A 19709-nucleotide genomic window follows, 5' to 3' on the forward strand; every position below is an offset into this window, starting at 1 on the left:
AGAGCCAGGGGTTTGCATGCAGGAAGTTTACTGGAAGTGTTCTTGGGATTAATGCATGTAAGGGAGGAAGGAAAGCAGGACTGGCAGTAGGAGAGGTTAGACTGTGATGTGATTGATGCAGGGTCTCAGCGGAACATGCATAGGAAACTAGAGCTGTGATGGCCCTTCAGAATTCCAAATTTAAGGAAGGGGATCAAGCTTTGGTACTGCAACTTTGATTACTCGCTGGATGAGGATTGCCTTAGGGAAGAGATTTGTAACCTTGGGTGAGGCCGTTCTTTTTACTAAGGCTTTTTTTTTCCTTCAATAAAATATAGGTCTTCTTAGTGAACTATATCATAATGTGATCATTATAGATTTCCCCTTCTTTATCCTACCAAACACAAAACGGAGCTGTGTCCCAATCTGATTTTCCTTGGTCACAGCCCTGGTTTGTCTGCAAAATCACCTTTCTTAGTTTCACAGCTGACAGTGACAGAAATTTACTCTTCTTTCTTAGGTATAGACATCACCAGCCTTGGAGTGATACACGTGGGTTAGTCCAGTCGTTTGGGAGAGGGGGCAGATGTCAAATTTAAGCAGAGTCCAGTGCTTCTTGTCTGTGTAATGCTGGTATAATGTGTGCAAGGCTCCTGCGAGAGCTGTTTTTCCAATGATCTACACGATTCTCCACAACCACACCTAACTGTGTGGTATAACCTAGAGGAATGTCTCAGTGGGACTCAGCTTCTGCAATTCCACGTCACTTTCACCAGTGCAATGGAGGTCATAATAGAATTTTTCACCTCATGAGCCCCCATGGATGAAGACCTTTGTCCCTACCATCATCGTAATATGATACTCCCAAGAAATTTCTTTTTTTTAAATGGATCTTTGGCTGAGATCATAGTGTTTGCAGCAAACACATATAACTTCAATCCTTCAGGGGTTGGGTGTCTCACTTTCCTCCACTAAAGACATACAGCTGGTTTCTAGGAGCTTCTAGTGATGTGTGGAATGATTTGGGCCATGGGGAGTAGAGGAGTCTGGTCATCCCTAATATGGTCCAGGTTCTGGTTTCAGAATTTAGGACCTGTAGACGATTTGAATTTCCTGACTGGCCAGTGCCTCCAAACACCAGATGCCAGATCTGTGGGGTACATATCTGAGAATCTCCCATTTGAATTTGGTCCCCCAGAGATGAAGCTCTTCTTCATTTGACATCACAAACTGGGAATAAATATGAGCAGTTGTGGCCAATCTAGGTACAGTAGCAATCTCCATGGAGGACCAAAGTGTACCATATTGCTTTCTTGGGCTTCTTTCTAGGCTCCAAGTTGGCAACAGCCTCGTGGTGTCCTTGCTAGACTAAATACCCAAAGTGGTTGTCCTGTTAAATTCATCAGATGTCTCTAGAACCCACCAAAGGACCCCACATAGAGTAGAAGTCAGTGAGCAATGAAAGAATGAAGAAAGAAAATGGATAAATGGATAGATGGATGAATAAATACAATCAGGTGCCTAGACCGTTGACTGCCATCCCTAAAGCACAGATTCAGCATTGAAGCCTTCTTGTTCATAAAGGGGCTCCTGCAGATGCTCTTATTATTGTCTTATCCCTGCATAACAACGTTGGGAGAAGAAGTCAGGATTGGAAAACAATGAACTCAGTGTTGCCAGAAGAGTTCAAGGAGGCCTTCTTTAGCCCCTCCCACTATGCCTAGGACCACTTTTCTTAAAAGCCATGTTTTGGGGCTAAAAAATACCTTGATCCTTGGGGAGAGAAATCTGTACAGCATTACACAGCATACATTACTCATGATTTGCCATAATATATAGCAATAAAAAAAACTTTGTTAGAACTGCCATCTATGGAAATTTCTGAGAGACTAAGAAAAGAGTAGACATAGGCAACTGTGTTTTGCATGAGGGCAATGTGATTAAGTATCCACTTAAAGTATTGGAAATTTAAAAGACATATGAAATTTATTTGATAATATACACTGAACTATATATTTGCCATTGGATAAATTAAATACCTTTGGAACAATAAGAACATGTAGGAATGATCAAGGCAATCTCTCTGCATTAGGCCATTGCACTGAAAGTGCTTAGAATATAGCTTCTCTGGGTACATATGAATCTTTACCTTGCCTCTTTGTTTTAATCTTGGGGGAGGGATGAGAATTCAATAAAAAAAATTAACATCCAGTCTCTCTTTTATACATGTAAGAGAATATATTCTTTGGATTAAGTTGATCATAGTAAACACACAAACACAAAACACTAACTGATGATGACTTAACAGAAGAGAAGATGATTTTTTTTTCAAATAAAGTAAATCTTATGTAAGTAATCTGGAGTTGGTATGGCAACCCTTGTTGTCTTCGACCTCTTTGACCATTGTTACTTATGGTCCTCATTGATCTAAGGTGGCTGCTGGAGCTTTGGCCATCCCATCTGCATCCCAGTTATTGAGGATAGAATAAGAAGAGGAGAAAGTGTTACATGTTTTTGAAGAAATTTACTTAAGTACTAAATCATTTACAGCTTTTTACCTGGAACTTAGTCATATGGCCATAGACAGTTTCAAGGAAGCTTGTCCCGTTATGCATCTAGCTCAATGTGCAAAGGGCCTGGATGATTGCTGATTCTCTGTCCATAGCTCTTTATTGTTTGGTGACTTACTAAACTAAAAAACAGCTTATCTTCTTTTTTTTAATTTTTTTTTTAAAGATTTTATTTATTTATTTGACAGAGATAGAGACAGACAGCGAGAGAGGGAACACAAGCAGGGGGAGTGGGAGAGGAAGAAGCAGGCTCATAGAGGAGGAGCCTGATGTGGGGCTCGATCCCAGAACGCTGGGATCACGCCCTGAGCAGAAGGCAGACGCTTAACCGCTGTGCCACCCAGGCGCCCCAACAGCTTATCTTCTTGATACACACCCAAAAGAGAAGGAGCAGGGAGAATGGCATAAAAATTCCATTTAGAACAAATGTAGAGTAGAAAACACTGGCATCATTAGCTCATCAAAATGTTGGAATCCTAGTTAGAAATAGTGAAGTCCCTTAACCTGGTGTTATAATGTGTTTTTTGGTTATAGTATCTGTTTGTTCAACTTCTGCTTTCTGGAGAAAGTCTCCTACCATTGTCATCTTGGTCCCTTGTTCCAGACCCCACCTTCTGACGGGGTTATTCCTCCCCCATAGCCCTCAATGGCTCTTTCTAATCTAGGCAGTAGAGGGTGTCTCTTCATGGAGCCTGCAAAGATTCTAAAGTCCATTTCCTTCCCATAGAGTTTTAAACTTGGAGTATTGGAGTGATACACGTGGGTTAGTCCGGTCGTTTGGGAGAGGGGGCAGATGTCAGGTATTAAAGTTTAAACAGTAACAGACAGCTGTAGTCCAGGTTTATAGTTTCTTTTGGCTTCCAGATCTGGTAGTTTTTAAGCCTGATTTTACCTTGAGACCACTTAAAAGAATAGGCTTGGGTGGGAAGACAACATACTTAATCTGATCTTTGCTGCTAGCTTGCCTCCCATTGTCTGACAGAGAACTATTAATGGAAGGCTTTTTAAAAAGCCTTGGGGCCAGTAATTTATCTCCTGGTAAAATTATTTCTTCAGAGTAGACTTGTAAGTGCTTTAGTTTGGAGCATAGAGCAGTTGTCGTCTTCTTTTTTTTTTTTTTTTCTTTGTCTTGTCTTATCTTTTCTTTTTTAATCCTAAAAGGCTCCAAATTTAATGCATTTAGATTGTAGGCTACAGAGAGAGAACACCTTAACATCTCTGCCTGCAGATAAGCTGGATCGAGTCTAAGTTCATCAATATTGGAGCTTTGTTGAAGGCAGCAAAAAGCAGCCAGCACAGACAACATTCTAATTTTCCCACACTTTCCCTTAAGGCCATTTAGTCTGCTTTCCAGACAGCCTTTTGTCTGCCTTCCAAGGAAAGGCAGACAGCAGTTTGACCAAATGTTTTAGTATTGAATCATAAGTGTTGCCAATTTCCCAGCCTATAATATCAGGGGTGTTAGAATAACCAGATTAGGCCCCAAATGGAGACACTCATGCTAAGCCCACATCAGTAAACCAGAACTTAACAAAGGTACTATGCTTGAGTCTTCCAAATAAGGAAGAACTAGATCAACCAATCAGTGCTTGTCTGTTCAGCCCAAGTTACCTGACCCAGTTGCAGAATTTCCCTTTCATACAAGGAAAGTAAATAATGCTGTTTTAACCAATCAGCAAATGCCCAGTAGAACTTCCTTATTCCTGTTTTCTTTTACCTCTAAAGTCCCTTGCCATGTACAGTTCTTCAGAGTTCCTTTCTACTGCTAGATTGGATGCTGCTCAATTCATGAACTGCTACATAAAGCCAATAAGATCTTTAAAATGTACTCAGTTGAATTTTATTCTTTAATAGGGTTACAATTCAGATTCCAATATGCCCATGTACAATTACTGTATAAAGTAAGATTGTGATTGACTGGAGAGTAAGAGACCCAGAAAGTAGTTGCTTAAGTATCACATGGATTTATGTCTCTCTTTGATATTCTAGGTAGTCCAGGGCTGGTGGGTAAGAACCCGCTGCCTTCAGGAAGCCTGGTCTCTATCTCTATTGTGCTCCATTCTAGCGAATGGTACTTATCCCTAAGTTCACTTGAGGGCTCAAGGAGTCTGCAGCAGTTCTGATCACCATGTCTACATGACAAACCACAAGAGGGAAACTATTGAGTGGAACTGACAAACTGGGAAGCCCCCTCCCCCATACACACCTTTTTTGTTGTTGTTCCTCTGACCTGAATCATCTTGTTTAATAACTTTACTAGTTTTTCCACCCAACACTTATATACCATTGTTCAGAACATAGTCATCTGGTTGGCAAAACTCCAAGAGATTTAGGAATTTTGTCTTTTAGTCTAGGCAGCAAGATGCCCAATTGAAAATTGTGTTTCCCTTCTAGGGAAGAAGGAAAGAATAGTGGTTGTGGTAGGCAACTCATAGAGAAAAATGAGAAGGGGAAGGAGAGATAAAAAAGAAGGAATATACTTATTATGAATTCTCTAGTACAAAGATACTGCTCTTTTCTTGGCTGGTAAACCACTAGGAAATTATTCTCAGTACTCTTTCTAGGAGATCAATGTACTATGGTGTGATATCCATAACATCATAGCTGGGGCAACCTTCTAATTTATCCAAATTAGGATACTTTAACATTGAAAGAGGACAGTATTTATATGCTGGAATAATGGGTATAAACTGGGATCCTCCTGGGTAAATAAAAATACATGAGCACAGATATCTTAGTTATGAGCAACCTGACAACCTCCTGTTATTTACCTTCTCAGTAGCCTGTGACTTGGGCTAGAGTTACTCTAGCAGTCATAATAATCAACATCAGTATTAGTGGATCAAAGCATGTTCACAGATAATCTTGCTTGCTGTTTTCAACAAACTGTTGAAAAAAATTAAAAACAAATTCAATAAACAATTTTGGAAAAGAGCTTACTTAAGTCAAGAGTTAAACAAACTGCTTAAATTTACACTAGTAAAGGGCAAAGCTATCATTTGAATCTAGGTATATCTGATGCCAAGTTTTCCTCTTGATTCACCACACCACATTGTTAAGAACATTCCCTCCTTGGAGAGAGGAGTGTCTTTGTGAGTTAGTACCATGCCCCTTCATGAGAGTGTATGTGTGCAGGTATCGTTTCGAATACTTCCAGTCAGTACTAGAGGGGTAATTCAGTAATTATGATCCTATTCTGGGGTGTAGTCAACCAGGTCATGTGGTATTTATTTGGGTTTATCCAGAGTTGGTAAGTTTGTTTTCTGCTATACAGACATAACTACTCAATCTTGACATTTTCTCCCACTTGACTTAGCTTCATCATCCTTCTCAACACAACACTTCAAACAGTCACTTTAAGAATGGGCATAAAGGAAGTGACAGTAAAACTGTGGAAGGCAGCTACTAGTTTTCCTCCTCCCATGGAAACATTGAAAAAAAGAAAAACAACAACAGAAACTGTCAGAAGCAAATTTGTCAGAACTCTGGAGAACAGTCAAAACATTTATACCAGTCAAGCAAATGCTGAATCAAGTGAAATGTAAATTTAAAGAGATAGCAACGTTTTTTGGTGTTTTTTACTTGCCTTTGCCCCACGCTTCACGACGACTGTGGATATCTTTGCATTTCCAGGAGGAACCCACTTATTTCAAAGGGAGCAAAGCATAATTGTTTGCAGATTATTGTGTACTTCTGTTCTAAGCTGTCTGAGAGCTGCCTGAAGGACTAATGAAAAGCATTTATCTTGTCTCTCTGTCACCATACTGGGAACTCTAGTGGTGGGCATTGCTCAAAAACACTACAAGCCAAATTAACAGTTTTCATATGCATGAGGAAAAGAGTTACAATAAAAACAAACAATAGGGAAGAAGAAAGAGGGGGTAAACAGAAGGGGGAATGAACCATGAGAGACTATGGACTCTGGGAAACAAATTGAGGGCTTCAGAGGGGAGGTGGGGGAATGGGATAGGCTGGTGATGGGTATTAAGGAGGACACGTGTTGCATGGTGCACTGGGTGTTATGCGCAAGTAATGAATCATGAAACTTTACATCAAAAATGGGATGTACTGTATGGTGACTAACATAATAATAAATAAAAAATAAAAACAAACAATAGAGCACCTGAGACTCAGGAGCATAAACTGAGGAGTTTATTTAGGAAATGAGAACACTCAAAAGCAGCATCTATATTGGGGAATTTAGAAAGTCATGCACAGGCCCTGGCCAGTACACATGCTCAGAGAATACTTGAGAATACTACAAGCTTTCACTTTGGGCTGATCTGTGGGTTCAGTGCAAGCCACTAAGTATGGAATCAGTGACCTAGAACAGAACCAATATGAAAAGACTGGCTCCTTTTTAATTGCTGGCTCCTAATATTCAAGGATATCTATATCAAAACACTAGCTGAGTACAAGCTGGGAAGCAGAGATCTTGCTGGCTGTACATGACAAGGAATGGAGACTTTGTGGGAATAATTTGAGGTCACTGGACAGGGAGACTACTATTGTCTTCAACACCTGGAAAGTCAGCTGAACCCTAGGCAAGGCAGGGAATCTGATTTCCAGAATTATTGTATGTTAAGTTTTAAATGCCTGGTTTTCAATAAACATAAATCAAGGTGTAGAAAGAAACAGGAAATATGTAAGGAACAAAGTAAATTGACAGAAAACAAAGAAGGTCAGACTTACTAGACGAAAGCTTTAAAACAACTCAAATAGTTAAATAGCTCAAGTTAACAGCTCAAATAGCTAAAGGAATTCACAGATAAAGAACTACAAGAAATCAGGAAAATGGTGTGTGAATAAAATTGGAGTATCACCCAAGGGATTGAAATTATAAACATGAAACAAATTCTGGGGATGAAAAGTACAATAACTGAAAGGAAGTATTCACTAGAGGCATTTGACAGCAAATTTGAGCAAGTAGAAGAATCAATGAACTTATAGATAGAACAGCTGAAATTATTGAGTCAGGGGCAGAAAGAAAGAGGGATGAACAAAAGTGAACAGAACCTGAGAGACGTGTGGGATACCAGCAAATGAATCAATATACTCATTATGGGAGTACCAAAAGGAGATGAAGCAAAAAAGGGTAGAAAGAATATTTGAAGAAATAATTGTCAAACAGTACCTGCCTAAATCGATGAAAGACATGAATCTACACATCCAAGTTCAATAAACTATAAGCAGAATAAACTTAGGCAGTGCTCAGAAAAAATTTAAAGCTCTGAATGCCTACACTTTAAGAAATTAAATCAATAACCTAATTTTATATTTTGAAGAAGGAGAAAAAGAAGAGTGAACTAAATCTAAAGCTAGCAGAAGAAAGAAAATTAAAAAAAAAAAAGAAGATTAGAGTGGAGATAATTAAAACAGAGACCAGAAAAATAATAGAATCAATGAAATCAAAAGTTGATTCTTTAAAAATATCAGCAAAATTGAATTTCTTTTTAGTTAGACGAACTAAGAAAAGAAAAGAGAGAAATCACAAATAAAATCAGAAGTGAAAGTGGGGACGTTACTACTGACCTTACACAGATAAAAAGATTGTAAGAGAACACAATGAACATTTATACACCAATAAATTAGAAAACTAGATAAAATGTACAAATTCCTAAAAACACAAAACTTACCTAAACTGACTAAAGACGAAAGGAACAGACTAAATAGCCAGAAATAGACCCACATGGAAATGTTTGATAGATTTTTTAAAGTAGACTCCACACCCAACATGGGGCTTGAACTCCTAACCTGAGATTAAGGGTCACTTGCTTCATGACTGAGCCAGGCAGGTGCCTCTGTTTGATTGATTTTTAACTACAGTGTCAAGTTAATTCAAAAGGGAAAGGATAGCATTTTAATCTCATGGTGCTGGAAAAACTGAATATTAACTTGAAAATTAAGCTCTTAATTCACAGAACTACAACAAATTAAGTAAAAATTGATTATAGAACTAAACACATGTTAAAACTAAAACAAACAAGCAAAAGAATAAAAACAAAAAACAACAACAAAAACCTTTAGAAGAAAATACAGTTTTCTCCTGTACAGAATCTACAGAATCATAGAGTAGAATTTTTAAAAATTTGATTTTTTAAAATTTTAAGAATTAAAATCTTTTTTAAAAAAATGTTTTTTAAAGTATCAGTTAATTTATGTGGGTACATGATTGTGTACATTTACTATCTTTGATTGATCCTGAGAAAAATCTAAATAAATCAGTGTTTCAGACTCACTTTACATACTGATGAGGAGCTAGTCCATATTTGCAAGTCCATGAAATGAGAAAGGGGAAGAGTAAACAAAGAAAAAGTGGCAATCATTATACAATTTAAGACGATACATTTTTAAAATAATGAATAACTTGATCTACATGTGGCTGCCAGTATTGTTTTTGAAACATAACATTTATTATCTATGAAGTTAACAAAGTATCAGCTTGCCAATACAGATGAGAAAATTATAATTTTTAAAAATAGAGATGATGCAAGTTAGAATAATATACGTATAATATGATGCTTCAAAATTAGAAGAAAATAGAGCTGGAGAAAAAAAATCTGGAATAAAAATGTTTGAATCCATCATTTTAGGAAGTAATATGTATAAAGTTATATTTAGAGTGAATATACTAAGAGATCTATGCAGGTTTAATATTGACCCAAATAGAAGAATTTAGAAGTGACAGCATCAAGTATTTATTATGAATTTCTGAAAATAGAACACAGACATGCTTGCCTCAAACTTGACATTAAAGTTCTTGCAAACTTCCGGATAGGAGAATTCTTGGTCAAAAAAATGAAACTTTCTAAGAAATAGAAAGACAAATTTCGTATGAAGTTAGTAATGGGAGCTTCTAGGTTTCTCACTGACAAAGACGCTTAGTAAGTTTTGGAAATTGTTCATGTTTTCATGCGGCCACATGATTAAAGAGGAACCCCAATATTATTTAAGACTTAGGTTAACAATTTGTTAGAAATAGGCCTGGGAAGCCTTAGAAAACATGTTCACTGTAAAGGATTTGCAGATACTTTAGGTTTCTTTTACTTTCTGAAGACAGTGTCCCTCCTCTGCAGTCTCAAAGAAATATCCGTAAATTGGTTTTGCTTTGTTGCAGAGAGTGCACATTTTAAAGGCATTCTTTTCATTTTCCCTGTGTCTAGTCCTGAATCCAAACATTCAATGCCTTCCTGATTTTATGGCCTGGTTTTGTCGACTCTTGTCTCTGGGGTCTCACTGTGATTCCGAAAATGCCGAGTAACTTGGATGCTTGAGATGGAAAAAGCTTTGTTTAAGCTTTATTTAACCTACTCAGCTCACCAGAGTTGGATAGCCATTTCTCAAACACTCTTTTCAATAAACTCAATCAAAAAGGGTTATACAGCCCTTAAGCAATTAATGGTAGCTTTATGCCAGCCTGCGTAAGAATCGGATAGAGAACTCTAATATGGCTCTGTCAGGACTTTTTACACATCCCCCCCACCCACTGTACTCTAAAAAATAGTTCTAAGGCTTGAGTTTATTTCGGTTTAGCTTTCTTTTTGTTTTGTAAGCCTTGGCTGCAAAAATCGCTATTCTGCGAATTTCATTCTATTGTCTCCTCTCTAATATTTTTTCCTTGCTGTTTCTAATAGCTCACAATTTTTGTGTCATGCAGAAGAAATCTGAGATGTTTCCCACTGTTGCTCAAGATACACTTTCTGTGTTTCATTTTTAGTCATCCAGGGATCTGAATTCGGCCACTACATAAGAAATTCAATGGCATGGTTTGATCTTAATAAACTTGGTTTTAAGAATTAGCTGGTATTAAACTGGATGTAGAATCTGAGATATGCACTGGGAAGAACAGCGGCATTCCTCGTATGACTGCCTCCGTGAAGGATCACATAATAATCAGAGATTCCGAAGCTTGGATACCTCACATGTGAGAGCCTCTCATATTTTCCCAACCATGGGTTTCTGGCCTGTGTACTAATACATGTTCTTAAAAATGTAGATCAGAATACCCTTGGAGAATCTTTTCAGATCATGGGGGATGAAAAGTGGGGGTAGTGGAGGAGGTGGGACTTTAAAGATGACGGGTTTCCTCATGGTGAAGAGAAAAGGGTTATTTTAAGTGGTATTTACAGAATTTTTGTCAAGTGAGTAACTTTTTAAAAATGAGCACATCCTGGGGCGCCTGGGTGGCTCAGTCGTTAAGTGTCTGCCTTCAGCTCAGGTCGTGATCCCAGGGTTCTGGGATCGAGCCCCGCATCGGGCTACCAGCTCAGCGGGAAGCCTGCTTCTCCCTCTCCTACTCCCCCTACTGGTGTTCCCTCTCTCGCTGTGTCTCTCTCTGTCAAATAAATAAATAAAATCTTTAAACAAAAACAAAAACAAAACCAAAAAAATGAGCACATCCTAATGGACATGCTTGAGTATAAATATTATCTTCAATGAACTCAAACTAGGCAAAGAAAATATGTCTGCCAAAAAAGTTAAAAGGATTTTTTGGGGGGTGGGGACAGGGAATGAAAGAGAAAGAAGAGGGAATGGGGAACAGGTGGAAACAGGTGAGGGAAATAAATGTCAAGGAGAAATTTCGGTAACAGAGACTAAAGGACTTTTCAGAAGTTTGCCTAATTCTCATAATTTATGTGTTTACTTCATGATAATAGAATTCTTTCTCTAAAAACATTCAGTAAAGATGGTGTGTGATATTCTCAAATAATTATGGAAAATAGGTTGTTTTTCATAACTGAATCCTGATAGAAAGAGGAGAATGTCTTCTAAAGGCAAATGGAAATCGGATCAGTTTAGCAAAAGTAGGAAATAGAGCAAGAGATGGACATAAGATTGCATGTGATTAGACATTCATAAACATCACTGGTACCAGAAAATGGACAGAGAATAATCGATTTTATTTAAAAATTTAAAAAAAGGATTATAAAAGTAATCAAAACCTTTGTTTAATATTGTATTAGTCAAGATAATGTATATTACTTATTTTAACAAATAACTTCACATTTTATTTACTCAATGCTATAAAAACCTCTACATTTACTTTCACCACAGTTCAATATGGTTTGGAAGGATCTGTTGGGTAGCTCTCTTATAGTGACTTGAGGATAATTCCATTAGTGTCTGGGCCATCTCAGCAACCTGAGCTTTCAGCAGGTGAATGGGAGATCAACAGACCAGAGGATTACATGGGACATTTTATGAATAGGCCTGGAAGGGTATAGATCTGTTCTATTTACTCCATTGGACAGAACCAAGTCATATGGCCCTAATATAACTGTAAGTGAGGCTGGGAAATCTTGTCTTGTCCATGCCAGTCCCGGTGTGCCTCTGGCCTGACTTGGCCACAGGTATGTCCATATCTATTGCCATAATTGGTCGGAGAAAGAAAAGGGGAGGCTACCATTTGGGAGGAGACCAGGCTAAAAGCTCCAATTATTATAATTCCTTTAAAATCACAGTTTTTGTGTTTCTAATCTTTAGATTGAGATTAACAGATTTTAAATCCAGATTTTAGTTGATCCCTAGAAAAACCCATTTTCACATTAATACAGGCATCAATTTACTTTAAAAAAATAGAGCAGGGGTTGGCATATTGGCATACTTTTTTTTCTTAAAGTGTTGTCCCTTTAAAATACTATTTTGGGCTTGCAGAAATACTCTGGACCTCAGCCACTCAACTCTGCCATCGTATCCCAGAGTAGAGAGCACAAGCGGGGGGGTGGGGGGCACGGGAGAAGGAGAAGCAGTTTCCCTGCTGAGCAGGGAGCCTGAGGGGGCTCAATCCCAGGACCCCGGGATCATGACCTGAGCAGAAGGCAGATACTTAACTGACTGAGCCACCCAGGTGCCCCAAAGCTATACATTTTTATAAATGTGATAGTTTGCAGTCTCAGTGTATAGATTAATTTGTATTAAGCCCAGGGCATGCTTGTATAATAAATTCAAGTTTCTCAAAGAAAAAATATAGTAGATATTTTGAGAAAGCCCTAAAAGGCAGGCATAAATGGTTTCTCTATTACAAGCAAGAGTTTGGAAGGCAGAATTGCCCTGAATACCAGTGGGGCCAGTTTTAAGTCAGAAAATAGTTGGGACACTACTGCCATATAGAAACTGGCCTAAATCTCCATCCTTTAAATAGGATCAGACTCAATAGCGCAACAGAAGCTAAGGCACAAGATGGGACCCGCCACTAGTAGAGGACCATATTTCCTTCTTTGCTATCTTCCAGAGCAGCTGACTTTAAACTAGGTTTATCTTTTATATAGGACCTCACAAAGAGCCACAAGTAATAAACAACAAATACCAATATTCTGAATTTTGCTGCCATATCCCATAACATTAAAGATTCAAGGGCTATTTAATATTCCATGGTGTATCAGGAGACTGTTTAATCACGTGTTTACTGCTTCATGATGACCGCCAGCTTCCCAGCCTGTGATGGTTCAGTTCTCAATTCTGTATCTTCTACTCTGACAATTCCTTATTTTAGGAACTCTTAATTGTACCCACCCACTTCCCATTCTCAAATTATGTATCAGTTAGTACGCTTCTGGTTGCAACAACAGAAAACTTGTATAAAAAGTCTTAAAAACTGGACAGATTTTCTACATATTAAGAATTCTAGAGAGAGGTGATTTCAAGGCTTTCTGAGTTAACTTCTCTAAAATTAACTTCACTATCTTCTTAAGGTACTTGAATGTCCATAACAAATCTGTGTAGCACAGCCTCCGATTATAATATCAAAAAATTAATTAAAAGATTTTCCCCCCTTGGGCACCTCTCTCTCTCTCTCTTTTTTTTTTTTTTTTTTTGGTCAGGATTCTACTCAGGTGAATTACTGTGACATTTTAGTGACAACTATTGAGTCATTTGTCCATCCTCTAGATGAAAGAGGGAGACAAGGGAAATCAGTATTTGACACTTTTAGTTTCTAAATGAACATGTAAGATCTGGCAGCAAAGAAGAGGGGTTGGGCTGTGAATTGCTTTTGGGTAAATAGATAATAGTGCCTGTCACAGCTCTTAAGTGGATAGCCAGCAAGTGGTATTTTGGTTTCTGGTAAGAATCTATAAACAGGCAAAATTTCACCCAATAGCTGACTCAAATCTCTTACATTGCCTATAGCTGAGTGCTGAGATGAATGCCCATTATGTGCTTTATAGAAGGAACTGAACACCATCTTTGGTAGCCATTTAGCTGGTTGTAGATCCTCCTTGTCCATGCTCCTGGGAAAATATACGCCTGCAGAGCTGTGCTTTATAAAAACATGGCTCTACTGGTTTTGTTGATTTATTGATCATTATTTTAAGAAAATGTTTAAGAACCTTTACCTAGAATAAGCATGCTTTGATTGGATCATGGGAGACCGTGATTTAGGTCAATGAAGTGGGATTTGTCATTCTTGGATCCTTTTCTTAGGAAAAAAATTCTCCCCTCTACGCAATCCTCAATTGTGTATAGTCCTGGTAGGAGACAATGGCCACCCTCAGTCTGAAACCTGGAGGAGTTCTATGTTCCCTGTCCTCTCCTGGCCCAGCAGGGCTCTCTAAGTTGGTTTAGGCTCAGTCTATCATACTGTATCTCCTGCAGATTTGAATCTCAAGTGATTGACACGAGAACATGATGTTGAGATGCCATAATTATTGCAGCATCTTCTTTCTGCGAAGTCAGTAGAGTTTAAGTGAGGTTTGCTATGGTTCCTGCTTCCGGCCTTATTTTTTCCCGCTCGTTTTCTAAACCTACTTTTTCAGTCTTTTGTTCATTTTTGTGAGCCCCAGATTACACTCTCAATAAATTAAGATCTGCTAAGATCTTGCTTAAGTTAGATGAGGTGAATTTCTGCGCTTTGCCTATAACCCCCCCAAATTTCAGGCCTGTGCTGGGACTTGACACAAGCTGCAGCTTCACACTGGTTTTAATATCTTGTCTGGTGTGTGTGCCCGAGGCTTTGGCAATGCTCGTGGCTTAGACTTGTGCTTGTTTCTGTTCTGGATGAGTTTATTTCCCCTGCTTCTAGGTAGAGTTGAGTCAGGGAAAGGAGAGGAGAGAAGTTGAGAGAGGGCCGCCACAGAGATTTGTTAAGATAAATTATGTGAGTTTTTGCTACCTTTAACTTGATGACTGGTAGCTCCCAAAACATTCCTTGTAATAATTTCCAGACAAGTCTTAGTAGCTTGAGTTGGCTGAACGCATCAGAGACTAAGCACTAATCACCCTTGAAAATCTAACCACTAACTAGGATAGATGCTCTCCAGAGCCCAGCTGGATACGTGCAAAAACAGGGTACTTGAGCTCAGGAGCTCTGGGCCTCACTTCTTATCTTCCTGCCCAAGGGACAATTTTCTTGCCTCATTCTCTGACTACACTGGCGTTATATATACAATGTGGCCAAGGAGTCCAGGTTTTTTTTCTCTCCAACCATCCTCACAAGAGAGGGACAGTGTTCATGACGAGGCTCTTCGGCTTTTAGAATAATTGACAAGTAATTCATAATGCCATATAAATAAATATAACTAATAGTTTCTTGGCATTTTTAATTTATAAAATATAGAGCATTATTATACTTAATTCTCACAGGAATCTGTAAGGTAAGGAAACAAGTATTATATTATTTTCTTTTCAGAGAAAATAAGAACATTTCCGAGAGTTTAAGTGATTTGTCCTAGGTTGCCGAAATAATAAATAGATCCAGGATTCAAACCCAGTTCTGGCTTCAAATGCCAAAGCTCTGTGCTCTACGAGAATCATCATCATTTGCGGTAGATGAAGAAATGACTTATCTTTTTATAAGTGCATCAGAAACATCAAAATTCTGTCTGTTTCAGTCAAAGTTTTATCCTCAATATTAATGAGGCTGTGACGACTTGTGACTGAAAGGTGGAAATAACTACAAAGAAGGAGCTCTGGAAAGGAAAGTGTTGGGGAGACAGGGGAAACAGTGCATAGACAGGAAACATAAATGTATTCCTATTATAACATGTGAAATGTACACCAGAACCAATGAGGATTACAAGAGAAAAGGACCTCCTGCCTTCCAATCTAATTTCTGTATTCTACGAAAGGAGAAAGAGTTTCAGGCACAGTGCAAGAACCTGGTTGCATGCATGTTAGTCCACTTAAAGTTATATTGTTTAAGCCATTCTATGTGAAAGATTTTTAAAATGCCAATTTTAAAATTTACAAAGTAGAAAATTGAGACTCAGAGAAGTTTAATGATAGGTCTAATGCTATTAGATCTATTAAGAGGCAGATAGTGAACTAAAGCTCTTAGCTATAGATTCTGGACTATACTTTTGCCAGAATCTATACAATGCACTTCAAAATCATCATCAATGCACTGTTTTCAAAGAGAGTGAGAGGATAGTGTATTTTTCTCACACACAAAAGAAAGCCATTTGTGGCAAGATGAATGGATCACATATTTTATTAGATTCATTTAAGGGCCACAATTCAAAGAAAACTAAAAGCACAAATGTTTTATTTTACAAATGAACTCTAAGAACAAAATATTGAATCTAGAAAAATTTTGTTCACAAGTAATTCAGGTTTATTTTAACACATAAGATTAATTCTGGGTAATAAAGTTCAGTAAATAGTATGCAATTAATAGAATTACTGCAGCTGGGACATGGGTACAAAATGTTACAGCAGATGGAGGATATGTATACTTCAAACAGAGCACAATTGGCAAGCAGAATAGTTAGTAAAAGCAACAGAAAAATATATAAACAGTCATATTAAGATGGAAAGCAAACCAAACAGGCTTATTGATGTGGTAATGAACACTGAACTGGAACAAAGATAAAGTGTTTGTTCAAAGGAAAGAATACCAGGAAAAGACTGGAGTTATTATTATTTTTTTTAAACAGAGACTTTAAAGAGAAAAGAAAAACTGAATATTCATAAAGGATACTTGACAAACAATCTCAAATGATAGGCCTGATTTCAATAATAAAGTAGTAAATTAAAATACATGAAGTAATACAAATGTAATATACATTTATATATCTCATACTTGGTATTTTAGATTAGATATGAAAATTCTTATTTAAAGCTCTTTAAAAATGCGGATTTTGCTATAAGTGTCAACTCAAGGACAGTAAGTTTAAACATAAAAAATAAAGTTATATGAAATACAGAGTAGTTTTAAAGCACAGGTTTGTGATCCATCTTTTTTTCAGAAATAAAAGGATTTTTTAAATGGATTACTTACCAAACAGCGCTAACAACACTACAAGGCAGGCAGTACATTATTTACCTTGTTTTAAAGGTGAAAAACTGAAGGACAGAGAGGTTAAGCAATTTGTCCAAGGTCATGAAGGTCCTAGGGTAAGAATCCAACACATTTTTCTAAGCTGTACATCTTATAATGGGTCCTGCTGTGTTTGCACCATAGAGGAAAACTCTAGACAAGAATTGAAGGGTATCCATAAGCAGTTATATATTTCTTAATAAATCACTTATACATCTAGTTTTTCAGGATTTCTTCATTATAATGTGAATACCTTGAATGAAATGACTCTTCCTATTTATTAGAAGTTCTCTAATGAGAACTCTATGTTCTCTAATAAGATATTAATATATGTTTATTTTAGAAAAACAAAAGAAACAATAGTTAAAAACTTCAGATGTCAGTTAATAATTTACTGACAAATATAAAACTAATGCATGAAACATTATTATTAAAGAGATCATTTGCTTAACTTCAGGCAAGTAACTATAAAGAGTTCTATGAAATACGTGATTTATTTTCAGAAATATAAATTTTCGGGGCACCTGGGTGGCTCAGTCGTTAGGTGTCTGCCTTCGGCTCAGGACATGATCCTGGCGTTCTGGGATTGAGCCCCGCATCAGGCTCCTCTCTGGGAAGCCTACTTCTTCCTCTCCCTCTCTCGCTGGCTGTCTCTCTCTCTGTCAAATAAATAAATAAAATCTTCTAAAAAATTTTTTAAAAATATGTAAATTTTAAATTTGATTCAAAGGAAATTAAAAAAAAAACTGGGCAAATTCATGACTCAAAAAATGGATACGTTTTAAAGTAGCTATCTACAAAAGTACACTAGAACCAAACATTTTTGAAGATGAACCACACAAACCTTAAAGAACAGAAGCTCATATTGAAAAAATTTTAATATATGGAGAATGAAGGAAGAAGGGCTTTCTAAAGATTTTTTACAAGCACAATATGCTACTGGCATCCACAGCTAGCAATCCCAAAAACACAAAACTTATCTCAATTATAAATATATAAGCCAGAATCTTTTAGAAGATACTTATGCATAGACACCAAAGAATATTAACATGTATAAACAGGATTTTTTTTTACCAGGGACAGAAGTATAGTTCAAAATTAGAAAATCTATCAACATACAATTTAACATGTCAATATGACAAAGAAACAAGATCATTTCTATAGATGCCAATAAGACATTTGATAAAATTTAAGATCAATATGTGATTATTGAGTGAATCTTAAAAGTAGACTAGATTGTTGCCTCAATAACATGACATAAAACATCTCATAGGAAGAGTTAGCTTGAAATCTTCCATCTGGAGTCAAGAACTTGACAGAGGCCCACTGTAATCATTGTTATTTAAAATTATTGCGAAAGTAGGATTTAATGCAATTAGGCCACAAAGAATAACAAAACATAAAATTTTGAAAGAAGCAGGCAATATTTTGTTGATAATGATATTTTATACTTTTAACTAAAGACAGACAGAAAGAGATATAAGTATGGTGGCAGGTTAAAAAGCAGTCATATGTTTACCCCAGCTCAGATAAAATGTAAGTGAAGAAAAGTTTTTATTCACAGGAGCAAAGACATATGTGCAACACCTCAGAAAAACAAAAAGTACAACAAGAAATGTGTAAGTGCTATTTAAAGAAAACTTTTTAAAATCCTACCAAGGCACTTTAATACAGAAGATTTTAATAAACACTCAATACTGTGAAACTATCAGTCTCTCTAATTAATACAATATTAATTACAATCCAGTAGCATCTTTTGAAAAACAATCTATTCAAAAAGTATATATAAAAATAAACATTAGAGAAGAATTGTGAGAATTGTAACATATAAATAATACTCGAGCTATTAAAATACTTAATAGGGGGTTAAATGTAGTTAAAACTACATCAATTAAAACAGATCGGTATTATTTAAAATTAATTGACAGTTTCTTGCCCCTTCAATCTGCGATGTAAGTAACCATCACATTTGTTTTTTCCTTCAAACTCTGTTATCTGCAGGCTGGTGTCTTTTGTCTTTGCAACAATTAAATCTGTTTCCTGGAAGCATTAGAGAAAGACTAACATTACCTTCCATTTTACAGATCTCATACATTTTGTTCACCTTCTGCTGTCCCTTCATTAGAAAATTTAACTTGTTTGGGTTAAATGTTTTGCTTAAAATCACTTTCCAATTATTTTTCCTATTAGTAACATTCTCATCACTGTGACTACTTTTCAGTTTTTTCAGAAACCTTTTAATCACCAACAGCGTGTATTTTCACCAGGAAATCTTTACGTATTACTAGACTTAACCTTCTGTGTTACTTCATAGCCTTAATAAGTGGTTTCAGATAAGGATATGAGGAGAACTAAAGAAGATAGTTATCTCAGCCAAGCATAATGTTGCTTAGAACTTTATTCATGAACCTCTATTATATTAAGAATCTGTCAGCAACTCAGGTGACTAAACCAGGAAGATAGTAATGTTTCCTTCAGAAGCCAGTGCCCTTTGGTTCCGTCTCTGGTCCTCCATCATTTTTTTTTAATGATTTTTTTATTATGTTAGTCACCATACAGTACATCCCCGGTTTCCGATGTAAGGCTCGATGATGCATTAGTTGTGTATAACACCCATGCAATACGTGCCCTCCTTACTACCCATCACTGGTCTATCCCATTCCCCCACCCCCCTCCCCTCTGAGGCCCTCAGTTTGTTTCTCATAGTCCATAGTCTCTCATGTTTCATTCCCCCTTCTGATTACCCCCCCTTTCTTTATCCCTTTCTTCTCCTACCGATCTTCCTAGTTTTTATGTTCCATAGATGAGAGAAATCATATGATAGTTGTCTTTCTCTGCTTGACTTATTTCACTTAGCATTATCTCCTCCAGTGCCGTCCATGTTGTAGCAAATGTTGAGAACTCGT

Source organism: Ursus americanus, chromosome 10, assembly GCF_024610735.1.
Source record: "Ursus americanus isolate L20-20 chromosome 10, mUrsAme1.1.p, whole genome shotgun sequence".
NCBI lineage: Eukaryota > Metazoa > Chordata > Mammalia > Carnivora > Ursidae > Ursus > Ursus americanus.